Below are 22,332 nucleotides of genomic sequence, written 5' to 3'. Positions count from 1 at the left end.
TTAGGCAGAAGTTATGGTATGTTTCAGTAGTATAGGATGATTGCATTAATAAACCATATCTTTTTAATACCAGACTGCTAATATTTTAATACAAGAAAGCTAAATATAAACAATGGAGAGAGTAGTATCCACCTACCAATGAATATTATTTGGTAAAAGTTAAAGGAGCTATCACCTCACAGAAATCAGGACAAATGTCATCAAATGCAATCTCTTAAAATTAGCTAGACAGTGCAATGGAAATTACAACAAGGCACCCAATTCAGCATTTTCAATATAAGCAGTTTAGTCATAGGAAGAAAATATAGTAGTTCCTTTACACTTCCTGTTATAATTCAATTTGGCATTTGACAGTGAAAAAACATGGCAAACTAATTAGAAATTCTGCAGATTATTTATTTATTTATTGACATTTGTTAACCGTGTTAGTCCAGCTGGGCCAGGAGCCCATTTTCAGTGGAGACCCGAGGAGAAAAGCTCCAGTTACAGACAGTTAAAGTATACATAACAGTTTAGTTTACAATTAAAAACAATTATTATTAGCAAACACTACAAGTACACATAAGTTCTGTACTTCAAAGAAAAACAGAATTTTTTTTTTGTGTAGCTGCTGTATAACTGATGTGGTAAGGTGTATAGCAAGTTCATGAATGGGGTGGAAGGGATATCTAGAGGTGTAATGAGATGTTAGAGAAAAATATATGGGAGATAATATTCTGAGAGGACTGTATGAGATTGTGGTAGAAAGTAATAGTATTGGAGTGGTAAAAAAATATGCTGAGAAGTTGTACTGAAATGTGTACTACAGAATAGTACTGGAGTTAGGTAGGATCATAACATGCACAAGTTTTGGTACTTATAAAGTGTAGTTTGAGTTCTTTCTTAAATTGTATAGGATGTGTAATGGAGCGTAATTGGGATGGGAGGTTATTCCATGCCTGGGATAGGTTGGATTTATATAGTAGTCTACTGATAGTTCTTTTGGGTTGGTAGATGTCAAGGAGTTGTTGGTTAGAAGTACGAAGTGTGCGAGTTGGTGTGTAGATGGATACCAAGGAGGAAAGGACAGGGCAGGAGGATGGTTTATAAAGCATAGAGTGAATAATTTGTAACTGAGATAGGAGTTGTTGAGGGAGTTCTAGCCATTGTAGTGAGTTGAGTTCGAGGCAGTGGTGTGTTATGTGGGGAGTCTGTGATGAACCTTGCTATTTTGTGGTAGGTTTGTTGGAAGTTTGGCCAAGGTAGTGGTTTGAATATTAGTTAGTATTGGGGTGGCATAGAGAAGGGAGGGGAGAAGAACAGCCTGAGCCAGGGACAGTCTGGCATCATAGGTCAGGAATCTATGGTTTTGGTAGCGCATACCCAGCTTTTGGTGAGTTTTTTTTATACTTTGAAGGATGTGTAGGTTAAATTTAAGTTCATCATCAATGATGGCTCCTAAAAGATGTGTGGGAGTCAGGTTGTATGGTGGTGTTATTGGAGGATGAGATAAGAAAGGTAGATTTTAGGTGAGAGAGAGTCCGTGGGAGGAATAGCAGGAGTTTATTTTTCTTAGGGTTTAGGATGAGTAGATTATCAACTAGCCATTTTTCAACAGATAGAAAGATGTCCTGGGTGAGAGTGTGAAGGTCAGAGACATTGCTGGAAGTGCAGATGAGAGTTGATTTGTCAGCATATTGGATTAGTGCAGATTGTTTGCAGGAGGTATGTAGCTCATTTGTAAAGATGTTGAATAGGAGGGGTGCCTTGATGGAACCTTGAGGCACCCAAGTTGTCACTGGGAGGTAGGGTGAGCAGGAGGAGAGTCAGCGAACAGATTGCTGTCTATCACACAGATAACTAGAGAAGAAGGCTAGGGTGGAGGGAGATAGTTTGAGGTTGGAAAGTTTAGTCAGAAGTAAAGGGTGAGAGACAGTGTCAAAGGCTTTTGAGAGGTTGAGGAAAAGGCTGGATACTAAGAGGTTTTTGTCACGGGCATCAGCTATTGTATGTGTAAATAACAGGAGGGCTGTAGAGCTGCTGTGGTTAGGATGGAAGCCATGTTGGGTGGGAATGAGGAGGTTGTGTTGGAAGAGATAGCTTAGGAGTTGTGTGTACACATTTTTCCATAAGTTTGGAGAGAAGAGATGGGATAGCAACTAGATGAAAATTTGATGGGTCTGTTGAGTTCCCCCTTTATGCAGGGGATGGCGAAGAAGGATTTCCAAATATCTGGTACTGCAGCTTCCTGGATAGATCTAATAATTAAGATGGATACTGGATAGGCTATGGATTCTGCAGCTAATTTGAGGAAAGTGGGTGGAAGGTTGTCTGAGGAGGGAGAGCAAGGTTTAAGCTTCAGAAGGAATGATTTAATATATGTAGTTGGAATTGGTTTGAAGGAGAAATGATTACTGTTTTGTGGCTTGGGAGGGATACAAGTGGAGTTTGTGTTGCAGTTTGAGGGTGTAAGTTTCTGGACAGTGTCGATGAAGTGTCTATTTAGAAGGGTAAGTTTCTAGAGGACTGCTGTTTGGGTAAGGGGAGGGATTTGAAGGGGACCCGGGATTGAGAAGTTTCTTTAAGGTGGATCAGAATTTCTGTGAATTGGTTTTGCAGTTATTTTGAGGAAAGTTATAGTATGATTTTTTGTCCTTACAGACATGTCTTTTGACAAGGTTTTGAAGTTCTTTGTACTTGTGAAATAGGGAAGGTTGTTTAGTCTTAGTCCAGGCTTTCCAAGTATTGTCACTTATGCATGAGCGATTTAGTTTCTTTATAAATCCAGGGGGCAAAGTTAGATTTGATTCGAATATGCCTGGTAGGGGCTAGGGATTTGAGTATATCTACGAATATGCTATTAAATTTGTGAACAGCATCATTCAAAGGAATTTGTTTAAGGATGGACCAGTCAATGGTAGAGAGGATAGAGTTGAATTGGGTAGTATTAAAGTTATGTAGTTTATGACAGTCTCTATAAGAGTGAGTTTTTTCTGCATGAGAAGAGTGTCGTAGGATGCTAGTAGGAAGATGGTAACTCAAAGAGTTTGCTAAGGTAATTGGCCTGTGGTAAAGGTTGGGTGAGTTAGTGAGACTCCAGTCAATGGTCAAAGTGGAAGAGGTGTTATTGTGTAGGTGGGTGGGGGATGTTATCAGTTGTTAGAATCCATAGAGGTTGATACAGAGATGTGGGGAGAAATTTTGGTCCAGTCTCTGTTAACATTACCTAAGATGACAGTTTCGTATGGTATGTCGTGAGAGAACCAAGACAGGATAGATTCTAGGATTGGAATATTATTACCAGGGGGAATATAAATGGAGGCAATGACAAATGTCTTATGGGGGTTAAGATGGCAGTTGAGGATGACAAGTTCAGCTGGGTGGAAATCAGGAGTAGGTGTGGTGATGGTGGAGAGGTTAAAGCTATTGGAATGGAGAATGGCAACACTACAACCCTTTTTATTAACTCTATCACAGTGATAGATATTGTAACCAGGTGGGGGTATTTCTTTGTCAGTTATATGGGGTTTTAGCCAGATTTCAGATAAGGCTAGGATATGAGGGGTGGTTTGAGCTATCCAAGCATGTAGCTCAGTGGTTTTGTTAGTGAGGCTTTGTATATTTAGGGCATAGAAAGAAAGGTGTTTGTGCCATGAGGTTTGATTTGAGGGAGGTTGAGTAGGGAGTGGGGGATCGGATGATGTAGGGGTGGAAGAGCTGTTGGTGGGTGTAAGGTTTTGGGCAGGGGAGGGTGGGCCTGAATTTGGGTGTATATCACCAGCGAGTAGTATGTTGCTGGGAACTGAGGTAAGGTGTGTTAGTGAGAAAAAGTGGTGGTGGAGCTTTGGCCTGGATTTAAAGGAGAGGGGGTAGCTGTCAAGTATACTGAGTTTATAATATCAGTAAAAGGTGAGGTTGAAGAGAGATGGGCAGATTAAGATGGAGTGAGCTGGAGGGGAATGTTTGACAGTACATGTGGTAGGAGAGTATAGAAAAGGTTGGGAAAGGTTTGTATGATAGGAGGTTAGATTTGCGAGTAGAGTTAGGATTGGTAAAGACAGGTATAGAAGTAGCATGTTTTGTTATGTTTTGAGTGTAGGAGGGATGATGAGAGGACAGACTGGTTGGGTATGGAGGAAGTAAACTAAGTAGTGATGATGTAAGAGGTGGGAAATGTCAGGAAGAAGGTGAAGTGTTAGTGGTTAGATAATGTCAGGAAGGGGAGGGATTAAAGGTAAGCAGGAAGTGGAGTGTGGATGGTCGATATGGACAGGAATGGAAGGGTTTGGATAGTATAAATGTAATTGATGTGGGGTGGGTGGGAATGGGGGTAGGGTAGGGGAGTGAAGTGAGCCCGAGTGTAGTGAGGGCGAATGGAGCAGGGCCACACCAGCAGGAGCTTCAGAACCCAAGAAAAACTATCAGGAAAGCTGGTAAGTTAAGTTTAAGAGGAGCCAGAAGAGACTGGGAAAACAGTAGAGAAAACAGGCACAGGGAAGAGAGACTGAAACAGGATAGAATGTAAGGAGAAAGAAGAAAGTAACAGAAAAGAAAAACTAGCAAAGGTCAGCAGGATATTATCAGAACAGATCTCACTACAACTAACAAAGAACACCAAATAAACTGAAATTGGGAATGGAAACAGAATGTACAAGCCTTCATTACCTTAAATATTGTAAGAAAAAGTAAACAACATAAAACATTTTAGAAAAAAATAGTAATGTAAGACATATGAGTGACCCTGCTGCATGTGACTGACCTGGATCTTTTTAAATCTACTCACCTGCTTCTGACCATAGTACATGACTTCAGTACAGTCACTTAGTTATCTTACCACAGCCTAAGTGAGGCTTGGGGCATATTAGACTCTCAAGACTTGTTACTGTCTTCCTTACTGTAGCAAGATCATGAAGGGGTAGCTGGGTAATTTAATAAAATTTCTATTGCAGGTAACAGCCGTCAGCAGATAACCCTTGTAGACCAATAGTGGTAATGTTGTCCTGCACCCTGAGATATGTTTCAGAATTAATATTTGCTCTTAATCAGGATGAGTTTTTGAACTAAAATATATAAAAGCTAGACTGTACAATCCAAAAGATGTGATTGTAAAATAGGTTTCAAAATTTATAAAAAATACCTTTTTTTACTTTCCTGAAAAAAATGACTTAGTCACTGACACAGGTGGTGAGCACAGCAGAGATATTTTTACTTGCCTTAGACACCCATATTAACTATGCATTAATGAAAGGCTTTGTTATGGGTTATGCAATATTTCCTCACAAGTGCTGGAGATATATCATGAATGACTGGATTAAAGATGCAGAGGCGGGAAAATTCTGCAAAACCCACACAACAGCCACAGATTATTGCATTTAGGTGCTGGTTTCCTTTTGTGTGTGTGTGCACGTGAGTGCACGTGTATGTACATATGTGCGTGTATGTATATCTTTATATGTGTGTATATATATATATATATATATATATATATATATATATATATATATATATATATATAAAACTGTATGACAGACAATCAAAGTATCACAACTTTAAAGTCCTGTCACACATCAAATCACAAAATCTGAATCACAAAGATCCGAACACACTATTCACTGAATCATAAATATTCAAACAAAATCTACTTTTTTGCAGGGGCAAAAGCCCCCTGGATCCCCTTACTATTTATATATACCAGCTCTAAGATCACAATAAACTAGGGAAAGGGTAAGTTCCCCAATCCCCACTGTACTACAATCTTGCATAGCAAAAAAAGCTGATATGTTCAATCAGCTGTACTAGCTTTGTTTTTACAGTTTGACAAGACATTTGTATAAAGTAACAGTGAGGGATGTGTTTGAATATATTTTGTTGACCTTGTGCCAGTTGAAAACATTGCAACTGATCAGGATGGGGTTGTTTGATATATATTGGGAAATAATTTATTACTACTCCACTTGGCTAATGGAAGGTAACATTTAACATGGAGCTTTTTATACCTTTGTATTACTGTATTTTTTGCTTTTATTTTTATTGTTTTTATAATTTATTTATTGCTTTACTTTTATCCTTGCTTTTAAACTGCAGCTTACCACACACACACACACACACACACACACACACATATATATATCTATATATATATATATATATATATATATATATATATATATATATATATACATACACACACACACACACACACACACACATATATATATATATATATATATATATATATATATATAAATATATATATATATATATATATATATATATATATATATATATATATATATATATATATATACATGGATCTAGGACATGTGCTTGAGTGAGCAAGTGTCCGAATCCATAATAACCGAACACACTTTAACGAAAGTGCTTTTATCGAAAATTTACATTTGGGCACCCCCACTTTATTAATATTTCCTCCGAGATCACTCCACAGTGGGGGAAAAGGGAAATTTCTTACCCCAAGACCGGTAGTACAGCTCTCAAAAAAAGATATACTACCGAAAGTGCTTCTTCGGTGAAAAGCACTTTCACGTAATTATGCCCGGCGGTTTGGATTTCGGTCATTTGCTCACTCAAGCAAATGTCCTAGATTCATATATATATATATATATATATATATATATATATATATATATATATATATATATATATATATACATATATATATATATATATATATATATATTTATATGTGTGTGTGTGTGTGTATGTATTCTCTCTCTCTTTAATTTCTCCAAGTATTTGGGGTTTATAATAGCATGATGGGAATGGATGCCATTCTTAAGTCAAAGTATGACTAAAGTTCATGAAATTAGTATTATTTCAATCATTGATGTTAGCCAAAAGTGGTCTTTACAATACCAGCAACCTGCCCAGTGTTGACTCTCCTTCTGCAATTCATATGGAGTTGCATGTATCAGTAGCACATCTAAATACAACTGTAAATTCTTTTTTATGAGACCCATTGCTCCTACTACTATTCTGTCTGTGTATCCTTCTTCCACACTGCTCTTATTTCTACCTGCAAATCCTGGTATTTTATGACTTTATGTCTCACAGTATGTAAGCTATTGTAATCACTGGGAGTACCAATTTAAGTGATCAATGCTACTTTTGTCTTAGGTTCATAGGTTCATAAGTAGATACTAGGTTATCTGCCCAAAGGTATTTATAAGCCTAGCCAGAATGTGTTGGCTTTCGCCACCCCTTTAGATTAGTTCCCTGTGCCTCTGTCCAGCAGAACCATTGAAGTTATTCCCAGGGTAAATTTCTGTTTCCCATCCACTCGTCAAGGTTTCTCTTGAAGAGTGTTAGTGAGGAGATCTGCCTAATGTAGATTGGAGTCTTGTTCCAGAGCACGGGAAGTCTCTGGGACAGGAATCTATCCCTCTAGCACGAACTATTTATTGTTGTGGTGAGGTTTAGATCTCTAGAGCATGTGGCTTGAGGGGATATGGTTTTCTTTAGGTGGAGCATGTCCATCAATTCTGGGTTGGACATGGCCTTGTATGTCAGGCATAGATCACCTCTGAGTAGGCGGTATGCACCCGAGTAGAGCTGGAGTTTCTTCAGCCGAGCTGTATAGGGCATCTGTTTGAGGCCAGTGATCCTCTTGGTGAGGTACTTCTGTGGTCTTTCCAGCTGTTGGAGTTATCTTGTAAGGTACATTCCAAATGGAGCATTGCACTCTATGATGGGTCTGATGAGTGATGCATAGAGGGGCACAATGATCTCTTTTGATTTGGATGCAAACCTTTTTGTGATTAGGTGGGCCACATAGAAGGATTTTCTGATCACTTTGGCAATGTGATTATCAAAGGAGAACTTACTATCTACTTGGGTCCCCAGATCCCTTATTACATCTTCCGTAATTAGGGGGCTACCACATATGTGGTAGTTTGTGGGTACTTTGTTTTTTCCAAAAGGGATGACTATGCACTTTTTGGTATTTAGCTTGAGGCCATGGTTTTGACACCAGGTATTTGTCTCAGTGAGACCATTTTGGAGGATGTCTTTGTCAGCCGGAGAGTCAATTATAGCCCCTAGTTTGCAGTTGTCTGTGAACTGGTCAGACATAAACCTCCTGTGCTTGCCTGTACCTCTGAGAAGTATAAGCCGAACAGGAGGGGTTCTAGGACTGAGCCCTGGGTAACGCCACTTGTAACTGGTTTAGAGTCAGACCTAGCTCCCTCAACTCTTACCATGTGAGTTCTGTCCGTGAGCCAGTTGGCAACCCATCTTGTGATGTAGGGGTTTATGTTCAGGCTGGTGAGCTTGTCTATAATACCAGAATGGGGAATGGTATCAAAGGCCTTTGCAAGGTCTAGGTAGGCTGTATGGACCACCTTTCCTCATCTATAGCCTTGGTAACTGTCTCAAAGAAGTCCACCAGGTTTAGGAGGCATAATCTGCCCTTAACAAAGCTGAAATGGGTAGGGTCCAGTGTTTGGAGGTTCCCAATATCTCTGTTAATGAGATCCACGATGATGCGCTCCATAGCCTTGTAGACCAAGTTAGTCAGGCTTATAGGGCGATAGTTCCCAGGGTCTGTTGTGGCTCCACCTTTGTGAAGTGGAATAATTATTACTGTGCACCACTCTATGGCCACGTAGCCTGTGCAGAGGCGGAGTTTGAACAGTGTGTTTAGGTGAGGAATTAGTTCAACTTTGAGCTTGTGTAGGACGCAGCCTGGTACACTTTCCGGTCCCATTGATGCTGTGTTTTTGGCTTTGGAGAGGGCTGTTTTAACCTGAGTGTCTGTGGTTTCAGGGGCACTACATTATTCTGGTATGGTTATGGGCCCTTTTGGGGGTGAGAGGGGGTGAACTTTGCACTGAACCTGTCTGCCAGGATGTTGGGGATATCAGTCGGTTCAGTGTATTTTGTGCCATTCTGCATTAACTCCGAGCAGATCTGAGAATTGCCACTTAGATTCTTGACATAGCTAAAGAATGCCTTATGGTTATCTTTGGAGTCCTTGGCAATTTTTCTTTCGAAGCTAGCCTTGGATGATTTTATGAGGGATCATAGTTTCTTGCTGATACTGATCAGGGATGTCTTCCCTTCTTGGGATTTTACTCTTTTCTGTACTGGTTTCCTCCTTCTATTGTACAGCTTGTTTATGGCAGGGGTCCACCAGACTGGTTTCCTTTTCTTGGAGGAGTGAGTCTTGGTTTTGCTTGGGATAGCACGATCCATGCATTCTTGTAGGTGCCCATAGAGTGCATTAGTAAAGGACTTTGCAGCTTGGGCAGTGTTATCCTTTAGCATGGGGGATTTGAAACTTTCCACCTCGGTCTTAAGTAACTTGAAGTTGCTTTTGAAATGTTTTTCACGGTGGTTTCTTTGGCCGGGGATGGGGGCGGAATGTGGATATCCAGAGTGATTAGTTTATGATCAGATCTAACCAGCAAGGGGTTGACTTCCGGTGTGGAACACCAATTGCCCATGTCGGTGATGACCAGGTCTAATATGTTGTCACCTCTGGTGGGGTGCTGACCAGTTGATCCAGGGCGTTTGAGTTTATAAATTCTAGGAAATGTTGGGCAAGGGAGTTAGTACTTGAGTAGTTCTCCCAGTTAATGTTTGGGTAATTGAAATCACCCAATATCAGGGTGTTTGGTTGGACCTTTATGTTTCCCAGTGTTTCCAGAAATGCGGAATGGGGGTCCTGGGAGTCGGTGGGTGAACTGTAACAAGCTACAATTTGAATTGCAGTTTTGCCCGTTGTAAGTTGCACGTGGATGATCTCTGAAGCATGGTGCTGTGCCACTAACCTGGAGGTGTGGGTATCCTTGATGAATACGGACACTCCCCTGCCATTTGTATTTCGGTCTGGGTTTTGTGGCCGAAAGGTATGGTATGAGTTGTAGCCTAGTAGTGCTGGGGTGCTCTCTGGAGCCTTAAACCAGGTTTCTGTTACTGCACATATATCGATTTTCTCCATACTGAGGAGTGCTTCGAGTGCATGCATTTTGAGGTTTAGACTTCTGGCATTAAATAGCATTACCCTCAGTTTTTTGTTACTTATGCTACTTATAGCGGTGGGTTTGTCTTTTGAGCCTTGCCTAAAAAAGGCACTATGAAGGTGGCAAGAGCCTTGGCCAGTATTTGAAAGCCTAAGGGTGAAAGGTGCAAGCCGTCTCTAGCGAAGTAGCGTGGCTTGTTGAGCATGTCATCCCAGGCTGACAAGACACTGTCTTCTTTTCAAAAATTACTACTTCTGGTTTTCTTCATCAGTTTTTTGAACTCTTGGTAATGGGTGATCCCATATGACATAAACTTCATCATTCTCTACAACAGTTTGTGTCTCATGTTTCCAATGCTTCTCAGCTACTTCAGTATTGTAACATTTATACAATCCCCAATGCAGCAGTCTTGCCACATTATTATGCCCTTCAGTATACAGGCTCTCTGCCATTAGTGTATCACACCCACCAACAACATGTTAGACTGTTTCCAGTGCTATTGCATTTGTCTGTCTCTCCCACATGCTAAGTGGACTTTGTAAACCAATGTGTACATAGTCTGCTATCCTAGGCTGCCAATATTAACCTTTCATCTTTTGATTTAAAATAAACTCTCCTTAACCATTCCTGTGTCAGATCCTGATCGACATGACGTTGTTCCAGGGGTTTTTTGTACTTAAAATTATATTTATGACTTTTCCACATTTCTTGCCTTCTCATCAGATCCTTCTCCTTATATTTTTTCTTTTGTTTTCTGGCACATTCAGTTGCTGCCTGATTTTTAGATACTTCTGGTTTGGTTTACATTCCTGCTTGACACTGATATGTTTCTGCTAAACTAAGCATTGAGGTCATCTTAGATATGTCCTCTTCATGTTTCAAAATGTTCACTATGTTTGGATCTGATAAGGTCAGCAGATATGTATGCAGTCCTACAACTGCAGATCTATAGAACTAATCAATTTTGTGGAGGCTCATACCTCCTTCAAAATGAGGATTTTTTTATATCATTTGATAAACATGAAGCATTTTTCTTGCTTTTCTGTTCAACTGATTCAATACCGTTTGGGGCCAGTCAATCACCCCAAAACATAAGTTAGAACAAGAAGAGCAAATTGGTTTATAGGTTGTTGCTAGATGTCAGGGCTGTTTTCAGTATTAATTTTAGTGTTCTAAAATATTTCTTACGGAGTTTTGTTCCTTCATCAATTCCCACATTTTTATAGACTCCCTCCTGCTCAAGTTCCTTTATATCACATTCCTTTCTCAGACTGATATTTTCTTTCTGCAGCAGCTTTCCTGATTTAAATGTTACTTTTGCACATCTGACAAGACCAAATGACATTCTTACATCATCTGAGAAAGTTTTGACCACTTCTAGTTGTGCTTTTAGCTCCTCGTCTGATGAACAATACAGTTTTAAATCAACCACAAAAAGATGATGGGAAATCTTTACACTTTGTGTTTTTCTCATAGCCAATTCTTAACCATACCCTAATCTGCTAAGTAGACAGCTTAATGAGTTAAGAGCAAGACAAAAGAGCAACGGTGACAAACGTACTTCTCAACTGTCGAGAATTAGTCGGAAAATCAAGAATTCTAACTCAAAATCCAAGGGTGTTACGAAATTCCAACTGGCCCCTTTAAATTAAAATGTTCTTTATTAATCAGACAGTTGTGAGGTAAGACAGTTGTTGGAGCAATTTGAACTTTGATCCATCACGTCCTGACATCACCAGAGCAACAATGGAGTTAAAACAGCAAATCAAAAATAAAAGTACAAAGCCTTAAGTATTACTGAAACTAGTATTCCCTGATTTAAATTGCAAAGTTGCTGGAGCAACAGCAGTAGCAAAGACCATCCACATCGCAGCAATCTACTGAAGATACTTTCCCATGTCACTGATTGCAACATTTGTAACCATGTCACTCCCTGAGACAGTTGTCACATATTTCACTCCTTGTTATACATAGCGGCTCCATCACACATTATACTCAATGAAGTTATAAGGTGCAGTTATAGGAAGTGGGGCCTCAAAAAAGCCTTTTTTGTTTTTTTCATATCTCTCTCCCCCTGTCCTACTGACTTTCATAGGAAGTTTCATCGCTGGATAAAATGCAATAGCAGCAAAACTATCAAAGGAAATTATAGCAGAATTTAAAAGATGCCAGTAGTGCAGCTTGCTTTGCTTTTATGGAGCTGCATATATACACACATGGATTAATATAAAATATTTTTATGAATTATGTCTGTGGCATAAACTTGGTCATGTGTGTGTGTGTGTGTGTGTGTGTTAGGTTTGTCGTAATTTATTAAAAGACACCAGCATCTGCTTGTTCAGTTGTTTAAAGTGTTGTGGTTCTTGTTCAAATGCTATTTCTGTAGACTTCAAGAATTTTGTTTTCTAAAGCATGTTTTTGACACTATACAATGTGCATCGCATTTAAGTTGGTAAACTGCTCATACCTCTCAACTGTCCAGATGTTTGCCTCATAGTTTTGGTCTGTTCTGGTTTTATGTCAAATCACTCAGTACAAGAGTCACTTAATAATGACAGACACTTGAGTTTTAGTCTTTGTATTGTTCAGAAAATTCTTGCTACTGCATAACCAGTTATTCTAGCAACTTTCTAAGCTTATAAGAACAATATTTAAAATCTTCCCCATTTTGAGCCTTTGCCCCCCATTAATTTTGGCTTTGTCCACATTTCTTGCACTAAGAATTTGGGAGGTATAAACTTTGAACTTGATATACTCCTGGCAGTTAAGGTCTTAAACTCAATGCGTTATGAGTAATAATGTCATCTGAAAGAAAACAAGTGTTAATTGAAGCCAGATCTGGTAGCACAGCATTTTCTGCTAAGACATTTTAAGTTAAAAGGTATTACAACAGTGTTTTATTAGAACAAACCTTAACAGCACACTTTGGTAATGCATCCTTATATAACTTGAACTTACTTTTTCAGCCAATCATTTGCGTTAAGTTGGGCCTTACCTTTTTTTAAGTTTTTTTCTCTACCAATCAAACGAACAGTGACACCCATATTTATTTTTACAATTTATTAAAACCGCTATCTCCATTTTTTACATCTGTAATTTTTTAAGGTGGTGGGTGGGTCAGCATTAATTGATGTGATTATCAAGCCAGTGATCTAACAGCCTTGATGAATAATGCTTGCAGTCTTAACCAATGAGAAGAAACAACTTGCTTAAGAAAACAAATGTCTTTTTTTCCCACTGGGCACATGCAAGGAATTTCAAACATTTTTTTCATGGAAAACACAAATCAAAATGTTGAGTAAGAGGAATTTGGCTTAATGGAGATTTTGTTCCAGCCAAGTGTAGCAGTCGAGATACTTTGTTTTGCTATAAAAGTTGGATAAAGAAAGAAATAAAGTAGATAATCGGGTAGTGAACATGGAAATCTGAGGTAAAGCTAAGCTTCTCTAACCTTTGGCTGCCTTCCTGACATTTTTGAGACCCCATTAAGTGGAAAGCTGGAAATTTAGAATGTATTACACTGGCAAAATATTTCCAGTGAGCTCCATGTGTGACAGTGTAGCTGTATGTTTTAAACGGATGTGGAAGACTTGCTGTTAGAAAAGGTAGAAGCGCTGTATGTATTTTGTCTCTTGTGCTGTGTCAGATCTGACAAGCATAGGCAGTAACTCTAGCTAGCTGTCTTTTCCTTATGGGTTGGTGCTTATGTCACTATTCTTTGCACTTTGTGCTCCAAAACCATTTAATCACATAGTGTAGATTTATGTATGATTTCCAGGTGTCAACCTTTATGTGCTGTTATACTTTCCCTGTGTAAGGTTTTACAGTTGACGTGTGCAGGTGTGACAAAATAAGTGTGCACAGGTATATCACATTTGTAGCAAATAAATTATGTCACTTGACTAGGTTTGTACATTGTGTGACTGAGACTTGACATGTTCTCTTCCTTTACTGAGTATACGCTGTTTATATAATTTCCATCAACAACCATTGTACTGTTATCACCCTCCCCATGATGTAAAATACTCAAGCATACATTTGGTGCCATACTTATTTCTAAAGTTATTGAACTTCACTACTTGTTGACCACTTGTTAAGTGGTTTCATTTGGTCTGTGGTACCTTTCGTTACATTTATCTGTTATAGATCTCAAACCTTTATTCCCATAGCTGGGCCCAAGGCATATGCTTAAGGGAAGAGTAGGTGATTTTTTTTAAATGCTGGTAGTATTTACTGAGAGTAAATAAACGTGTTTTCTGAAAAAAAAGTCTGTAACTGTAGTGAGTCAATAGTTAGTGATTACAGTCCACTACTTTTTCTACCAAAAAAATTCAGATTTTTTTTAGGAGGGTGGAACGAATAGTTGAGCCAAAATTGTGGACAGCTGAGAAGTATGCTTTATGTGTATGTTTAGGGAAAGTGCCATTCTTTTGTGAGAAAGCCCTGATTTCTGTGGTAGACACTGGTTAGTTGCTCCCTTTAAAAGTAGTACTGGTCGTGGAAATGTCATGGTTCACAACTTGTAGGCTTTTTCTCAAAGTAGTTATGTGTCTGTGATTTCTTTTCCATTTTGCACTGTGTTTAGGGTTAGCATCTGTCTTGCTCAAGACCTTTCCTGTCAGTATGTCAGATCTTTATGATGAGCAATGAGCCTTTTCTTTTTATAAGGTAAAAAACATTCCATAGAATCAGATGGGATTTTCTGTAGCTATCCTATGTGTCATGAACTTCTTTTAAATTTAAAGTGGTGTGTGTTGAATTTGTCTGTATGAATCCATCCATAAGGCTTAGATGCAATGTGGTGCTCTCACTTTCCTATAAAATATTTAAAAGGACATGACAGAGGTTACCTTTGTCCTTCTGTCTGTTCATACTTCTCCTTAAACTACAGTTACAGAATGCTAAGATAGAACAGGGCATTTTAGTTTTCTACAAGTGTAAAGCTTTATACAAGTTCAAATGTTAATGTAAATAAAACAATATTACTCTGGTTATAGTTTGTGTTATTTTTGTCTGCTTTTCAACTTGTGTTTGAATATCGGTATCCCACAATTCCATTGGAGTGGGTGGAGTTATATTGTACATTCATAATTTATGTTAATTAGTGCCCAGATTTTTAGCCAGTTATACCTACTTTTCATGGGCTTTCATCCAGATTTTTGATGTCTCTAGGTTGAGACCTAGAGAGGTTTGGTGACAAAGATTCACCTTGGAATATCTCCCTTTGAAATCCCCCCCCCCCCCGAGATAATAATTTGTCCTTTATTATGACTTAGCTGCAAATTGGTTTGTCACTGTTTCATGGTCACTGTAATCTAGTCAATTGATGTAGGGTATATATTACACATCTGTAAGCACTCCTTCATCCGTGAATGTGGAATGTTGTCAAATGCTTTTTTGTAATCTATTCATGCCATACTTAGATTCTTCCCCTTCTTACAATTCTCCATTATAACTTTACTTAACAACAAATAATCCTTTATTCCATATGACTTTGTTTTGTTACCCTTTTGTTCTGTTGCCATAACGGAGTTTTTTCCCGAATGTCTACAACTCTGTCTGCATCACTTCCAGTCTATAGTTTATACATCTTCAGAAGGCAGGTTATTGGCCTACAGTTTTTAGGATATCTTGTAGGTTTACTCAAAGAGGAGAATCATTTTTCCTGTTGTTAATCAGGTTGGTGTCTGTTCGGGTACATATATAAGATTGTGCCTCTGTCCAAAAATAGATCTCTGACTGCAATCTCCTCTCCCAGGAAAACAAACAGCTGTTGACTAGTGTGCCTAAGACTCTGCAACAAAGTATGTTTTAAAAACTGTGTTAAAAGCAACTTTGTATCCATACAGCCTGATTTGTCTTAGCCTGTACACCTTACAACTCCTTTTGAGCATTGCATGATGAACAGCCAGTTTAAACTTTCTCAAATTCCCCCAAATCCATGCTTAATTGCCAAGAAATAAGGGGAATTTATACTTAAATCCTGTTCCCTACCCCCCATATCTAACAAAGCCCATTGGTTTCCTAACTAGAGTGAACTAGGAAAGGGACTCTCCTGCAGCAATTCTGCTAAAAATATTTTAAATCTAGTGAAACGAGAAAGTGCTTTTGTGCATACTGATTGTACTAACTGATTGTTTTATTTTTTCCACTTCCCTGTCTGGGGTGTAGCCCCGCTCCATTCGCTCCTCTCCCACCCCTATTCCCACCCAACCCCAGGTCATTTCCTTTATACTTAACCACCTACTTCCTCCCACATAAGACTCCACCCCTTCCAGTAACCCCTCCTAAAGCCAATACACCTCTACTACACCAATTAACTCCACCTGTACATCATGCCTTGAACACAACCAACCCAACTACTAAATGCACTACTCTATCCTACTATAATCATTACTCTGCTTATTCTTTCCAACCTAACCTCTTACCACACTCAGCTCAGAAACCACACCCTTCCCCCCGGCAGACAGACTCCACAATTAACCACACCAAACTAAATAGCATCCCTATGGAACAATGCATCCTCACCAACACCCAACACCTTGCCTACCCACACTACAAACTAACATTCATAATAAACCCTCAGCTCTCAAAGACTAAACAAAATATTATGCAAATTTAGCAAACACTACTCACACTTACTCAAAACACTCACTAGTTGCGGTGACATACACTCCAACCCAGGACCTACATCACCTATCAACCCCACCCCAAACCAGCTAAATGCCCTTTACAATAGACCTAAAACATCTATCCTCTTCTTAAACATCAATGTAAGAAGCATACTCAATAAAACACATGACTGTCATGCTTTGCTTACCCTATACAAACCTGAAGTCACACTATTAACAGAAACATGGCATAACCCAGAACCCCACAATGATGAAATTACTGCTCCAGGCTACAATATGATTAGAAAAGATAGACTAGGAAAAAAGGGAGGGGGTGTAGCAATCCTCTTCCAAAACCACCTCACCATAGAGCAACTAGACTAATAAGCATGTAATTATTGCAGGTGGCTATATCCCACCAGGCAATAACACAACTGTCATGGAACACCTAATTTCCAATGTCTTTCCACATGAAACCATACTACTGGGGGACTTCAATATAGACTGGACAAAATGCTCCAGCCACAATCCCTCTGCCTTTCTAAACTTCCACAGGTTTACCCAAACCATAATAACTCCCACAAGAAATGACAAAGCATCCAAATGGCAATCTATCTTGGACTGGATCCTAGAATCTGACCCCACTCAGGCTCACCTATCCAGCTGTCTCCCAGACAGCCTAAGTGACCATCACCCAACCTAACTAATTATGTATAAATCACAATCTATCAACCAACCCATCCTCAGGGAAGTTTGCAACAGAAAAAAGTTTATAGCCACTAACTTCATCCAAGAGCTACAAAGTGTCAGCTGGGCCCACCTTAAATAACTAGCCGTAGACAACACCATTGAACATTTCAACTCAACCTTTCTAAACATCCTAAACCATCTTGCACCTTCCCGAACCATTAGAATAAAAACTAACTATGCCCCATAGTTCACCAAGGACACCAAAACTAAAATGAAAGATAGAGACAAAGCTTGGACACAATATCAGAGAAATAAAACCTTATGTCTTAGACAAAACTATCTAGAACTCCAAAACAAAACCAAAAAGCAAATCAAACTAGACAAAGCCAATTACTACAAAAACATACAGGAAAAACATGCTCATAACCCCAGAAATGTTGGGCCACATTAAATAGCATACTCCACCCAGGAAAAACCACCACCCCATCCCCAGTGCTACCTAGCAATCTTGAAGACATTCCCACACAAATCACCAATTTTTTACAGAAACTGTCTAAATCCTGGCCAATTCCCTATACAGTAACAGTAGTCCCACACCAACAAATACCCCCACCTTTCTCAATACTCAACCCAACATCTCCACTTTCAACCCTCCCCCTTGTCCACCAGGGTAATATCTAAGCTCCTCAAAAAACTAAAACCAACCACACTAGCAGCCGATAAGCTTCCAGCAGACTTCTTTCAGATATCAGCTGATGCCATAGCCTACCCAGTCTCTATTCTCATAAATAGATCACTGCTGGAAAACAAAGTACCCACCTCCTGGAAAATGTCACAAATAATTCCACTACACAAAGGTGGAAACTCTTTAGAGCTGACCAATTATCATCCAATTGCAATTCTATCACCTCTGTCCAAAATATTAGAAAGAGTGGTACACACTCAACTAATGCAACAACTCAAAGATAATAACCTTCTCTCTGCTTCACAACATGGCTTTAGACCATCGCACAGCACCACCACAGCCCTCCTATCATTCACAGATATAGTTAATCACCACAGAAACAATGGTCTGTTTGTTTCCTCCATATCCTTAGACTTATCAAAAGCCTCTGATATGGTTAACCACAGCATTATTCTCAATTCTCTATCTAGTATAAACATAAGCCCATCCTCTATTGCTTGGTTTAACAGGTGCCTATCTGGTCATTAACAAACAGTTCTCTGGAAAGGCCAACTATCCCCCCTATTGCCAGTTACCATAGGAGTCCCTTAAAGGTCTATTCACTATCCCTTACTGTTCTCCTTATATACTAACCACATCACATTCTCCTCACCCTCTGTGTCAGTAGTACAATATGCAGATACACCAGCCTTATTTGCACCACCTCCACTCCACACCACATGAACTTCAGTCCTTAACCCAGACCTACTTCACCCTCACAGAAACATGTTGCACCAATATCAAACTTCTTCTCAATCCCCAAAAAAAAAAAAAACTTATTATATTTGGCTCAGGAAAACCACCACCCCTAAGTGACAGCTTCTCCATCAAATCCAAAGACAACACTCAAATCAGCCCTACCACACACACAAAACTGCTAGGTGTTGAAATTGACAACAATCTTAAATTCAACATCGATATTGCTCAAACCATCAAGAAAGTTAACAAAAAACGTGGACTCCTTTATAGGAATAAACACTTTATGACTAATAACACCAAAGCAACCATTGCAAGGAACCATCTCCTATCCATCCTCTTATATGCCTCTCCCATCTTAACTAATGTCCGGCAAACCGACCTAAATAAAAATGGAATCTTGTTACAGCAAAATCACTAAATTTGCTAACGAATCCCCTTACAGGTCCCATCACTGTCTGTCACTTAAACAAATCAACTGGTTGGAGCTACATCATATGCTACTACTCAACCAACTATCTACTGTTCACAAACTCTACTACTTTCCCAACTGAATCCCTGCACTACAGGAACTCATACAACCACTCATCCCCACTAGAACTCTTTGATCCAGCAACCAAAACCTCATAAAAGTCATCAATTACAGAAATGATGCTGGCAAATCCCTTTTTGCCAGCACCATTGCCAAAAAATAGAACACCCTACCAAGCCATACAACCTCTACCACCTCCACTACTCAGTTTAAAAAACTCCTGAAAAAACATTTTCAGAATAATTGGTTATGCTCATGCCATTTACCAGGCGAAGCCTTAAAAAGGTAACTCCTCTGTACCCCAACTATTCTCAGACAGTCTGTTTCATGAATATGAAATTCTGCCTCTTTTAGGTCTTTTGAGGAGATGTCTTTTGATACTCTGAACCTCACTGTTTGACTTTTGTATGAACTGTTAATGTATTCCATACTGTATGCATCATCTCCTCGTGTGTATGCAATGAAAGCTCTCATAACATGAAACGAATGTTCCATGTAATCTCCTGTTATTCTATGTATGTCTTGTTTGGAGCTTATCTCCCCGGGCCTCCGCTGAAAATGGACCAGTGTCCAGTTGGACTTTCCTGGTTAACAGATGTAACATAAAAAATAAATAAAAAAATAAAAGTAGTTCTTAGGGCTAAATCTTCATGTAAAGATAGGTACTGCATCTGGCCCTGAGGTTAGCAAATTAGGGACTTTTCTTAATTTTGATTCAGTTTCTCTGGCTATTACTTCGTCCCATTTCATACCTTGTACATTTGAACTTCTTAGTGTTTCTTTAACTTCTTCTATCCGTTCAGCATCTTTGTTATGTTCCACAGGACCTTTCATAGTTATTTCTCCAAACGTGTCTATTTCTTCTTTTATTGGTGGTGTTTCTGCCCCTTTTGCTTTGTTTCCCAATTCTCTGTAAAACTTTTTTAGATCACCAATTAATTGCTTATTTTGTACTTTTCCTTTATATTTATTTGCATATCTTCTAAGTTTTTCTGTCTGTGCTGATATCTTTAGTGTATTATTTGTGATAGTGTACAATAGATCCTTGTCTGTTCTAATACTGTGCATGGCTTTTATCATGTCTAAGTATTTTTGTTGATCTGTTCCCTCTTCTATATTGTTGTAACAGTGACACTACTTGCCTTAATTGTTTTATAGGTTTCTCTATTCAATACTTCATTAATGGCATTTGACTTCTTCCCTTTCTTTCCCTTATTGTCCTGTATTTTTGTGGTAAGACTATTAATTTACCTGCACAGTAATATATCCTATTTACTTCTGTTATGTCACATGAATTTCTGTTAATAGACTTGATTTCTGTGTCCTTTTGTTTTATCAGACTTTTAACATTTTGGGCCTTACAGACTTTTTGTAATCTATTTCTTATATTGATCTTAATATGTCTATTCATCTCTTTTAAAGCAAGCAACTCTTCTCTTACATCATTTCTTCTAAACTGAGGGCACTTTGTTTGTTCTTTGTTTCCTGTGTATATTCTACATAAAGTTCCAGAACATCTGCTTGTGATATATTCTCTTCAGCTGCATCCTACATCATACATTGCTCTTTCATATGGAAACTCACTGTCCTACCACTTCACAACACTGACTGTATCAAATTTACCACCGTTTCCTGTGCCTTCCCTTGCAGTAAAACTCCAACTGAACCTTTGTACAAGTTTCTTATAGAAGGCTCCAGAGTATCTTCATGTGGCAACTGATTAGATGTTTCCCATTCCACCTGTTTTTCCTTAATTTGGGGACTCTTTGTTCTATCATGCTGTGACATTAACAGAGTTGGATTTTCTACACTTAATCCTTCCCTTTGCAGGTAATCCACAACTTCAGTTTTTATTTCTTTAATTTCTCCATTACTAATCTTTTTCTACTTTCCCCTTTGTCGTCTTATCATATCCAGATGCCTTTGCCTGTATTTCTCTTCAAATATCTTTGGTGCTACACATTTTGTACTGATTAGTGTTGCTTTCTCCTTTGAATAAATATTGCACCGTATTAAATCTCTTCTTCTTTCCCATGTACATATTTCTTATTCAGATATCATTTACTCCACCTGTTTCTCCTTATTTTCTCCTTATTTTGGGGATGCATTGTTCCATCATGTTGTGACATGGCCTGTATTAGACTTTCCACACTAAATGATTCACGTAACAGGCATTCCATAACTTCATTTTGTATTTCCTTAACTTCTACTTTACTAATCTTTTGTTCTATGTTCCCCCTTCATGTTATTTTTGTATTGTGAAATTTTCCATATCTGGGTGCCTTTGCTTGTATTTCTCTTCAAACATCTTTGGAGCTGCTTTTTTGTATTGATTAGCTAGGCTTTCTCCTTTGCATAGATATTATACCATATCAGCTCCTTGTTTCTTTCCTACGTCCATGTTTTTTTTTCATACCTTTCAAAAATCTCTCGGTTTTGTTTATATTTTTGTATTTCCTCAGTTGCTCTTTTTCCAAAAGGCCTAAGGTTTCTTGGCCTATATAATGTTTTTCATAAATCTGTTGTATTAATGAACACAAATTTGCATATGAAGCTTTTGTCCATTTTACTTGAGCAAGTATTTTTCTTTCTTCTAACTTCTCCCTTAATTTTTTTGAATATCTTCTATCCAGAAATTCTGGGTTACTTGCAAAATGGTAACAGTACATAATTTCTTTCTTATCCTCAGTAGTCCATTCCACCATCTATATGTCTCTTTTTTTGGCCTGCCAAAAGTTTAGTCTTTTGTGGTCTACTATTTCCTTCTATAATCTGGAGCCTGTCCTAACCCCATTGCAGGAATGTTTTTGTGTCTTGAAGATTCTACACTATCATTTTTTCCAGTCCTGGCATGAGTGTGCCTAGTAGGAGTGGACTCTTTTTTATCCTGGGACTTGAGCACCCAGCTGTCTTTTTTATTTGAACCTATTTTACATGATATATGCTATATAAAATACAGTCAATATATCAACATTGTTTTGGTGAGATTTTTGTAAAAACAGGGTCTCCCTCATGAAGGTACACACCAAGACTTAAGGATTAACTGAATTCCAGCAATACATAGTCTCCTTTGCTTGCTGACATATAGTCCAGTGTAAATAAAAAAAATGCATGCCA

The sequence above is a fragment of the Protopterus annectens genome, chromosome 3.part0 (genome assembly GCF_019279795.1).
Source record: "Protopterus annectens isolate FY-2018-M chromosome 3.part0, PAN1.0, whole genome shotgun sequence".
Classification (NCBI taxonomy): domain Eukaryota; kingdom Metazoa; phylum Chordata; order Ceratodontiformes; family Protopteridae; genus Protopterus; species Protopterus annectens.
This window is presented reverse-complemented; position numbering follows the sequence as displayed.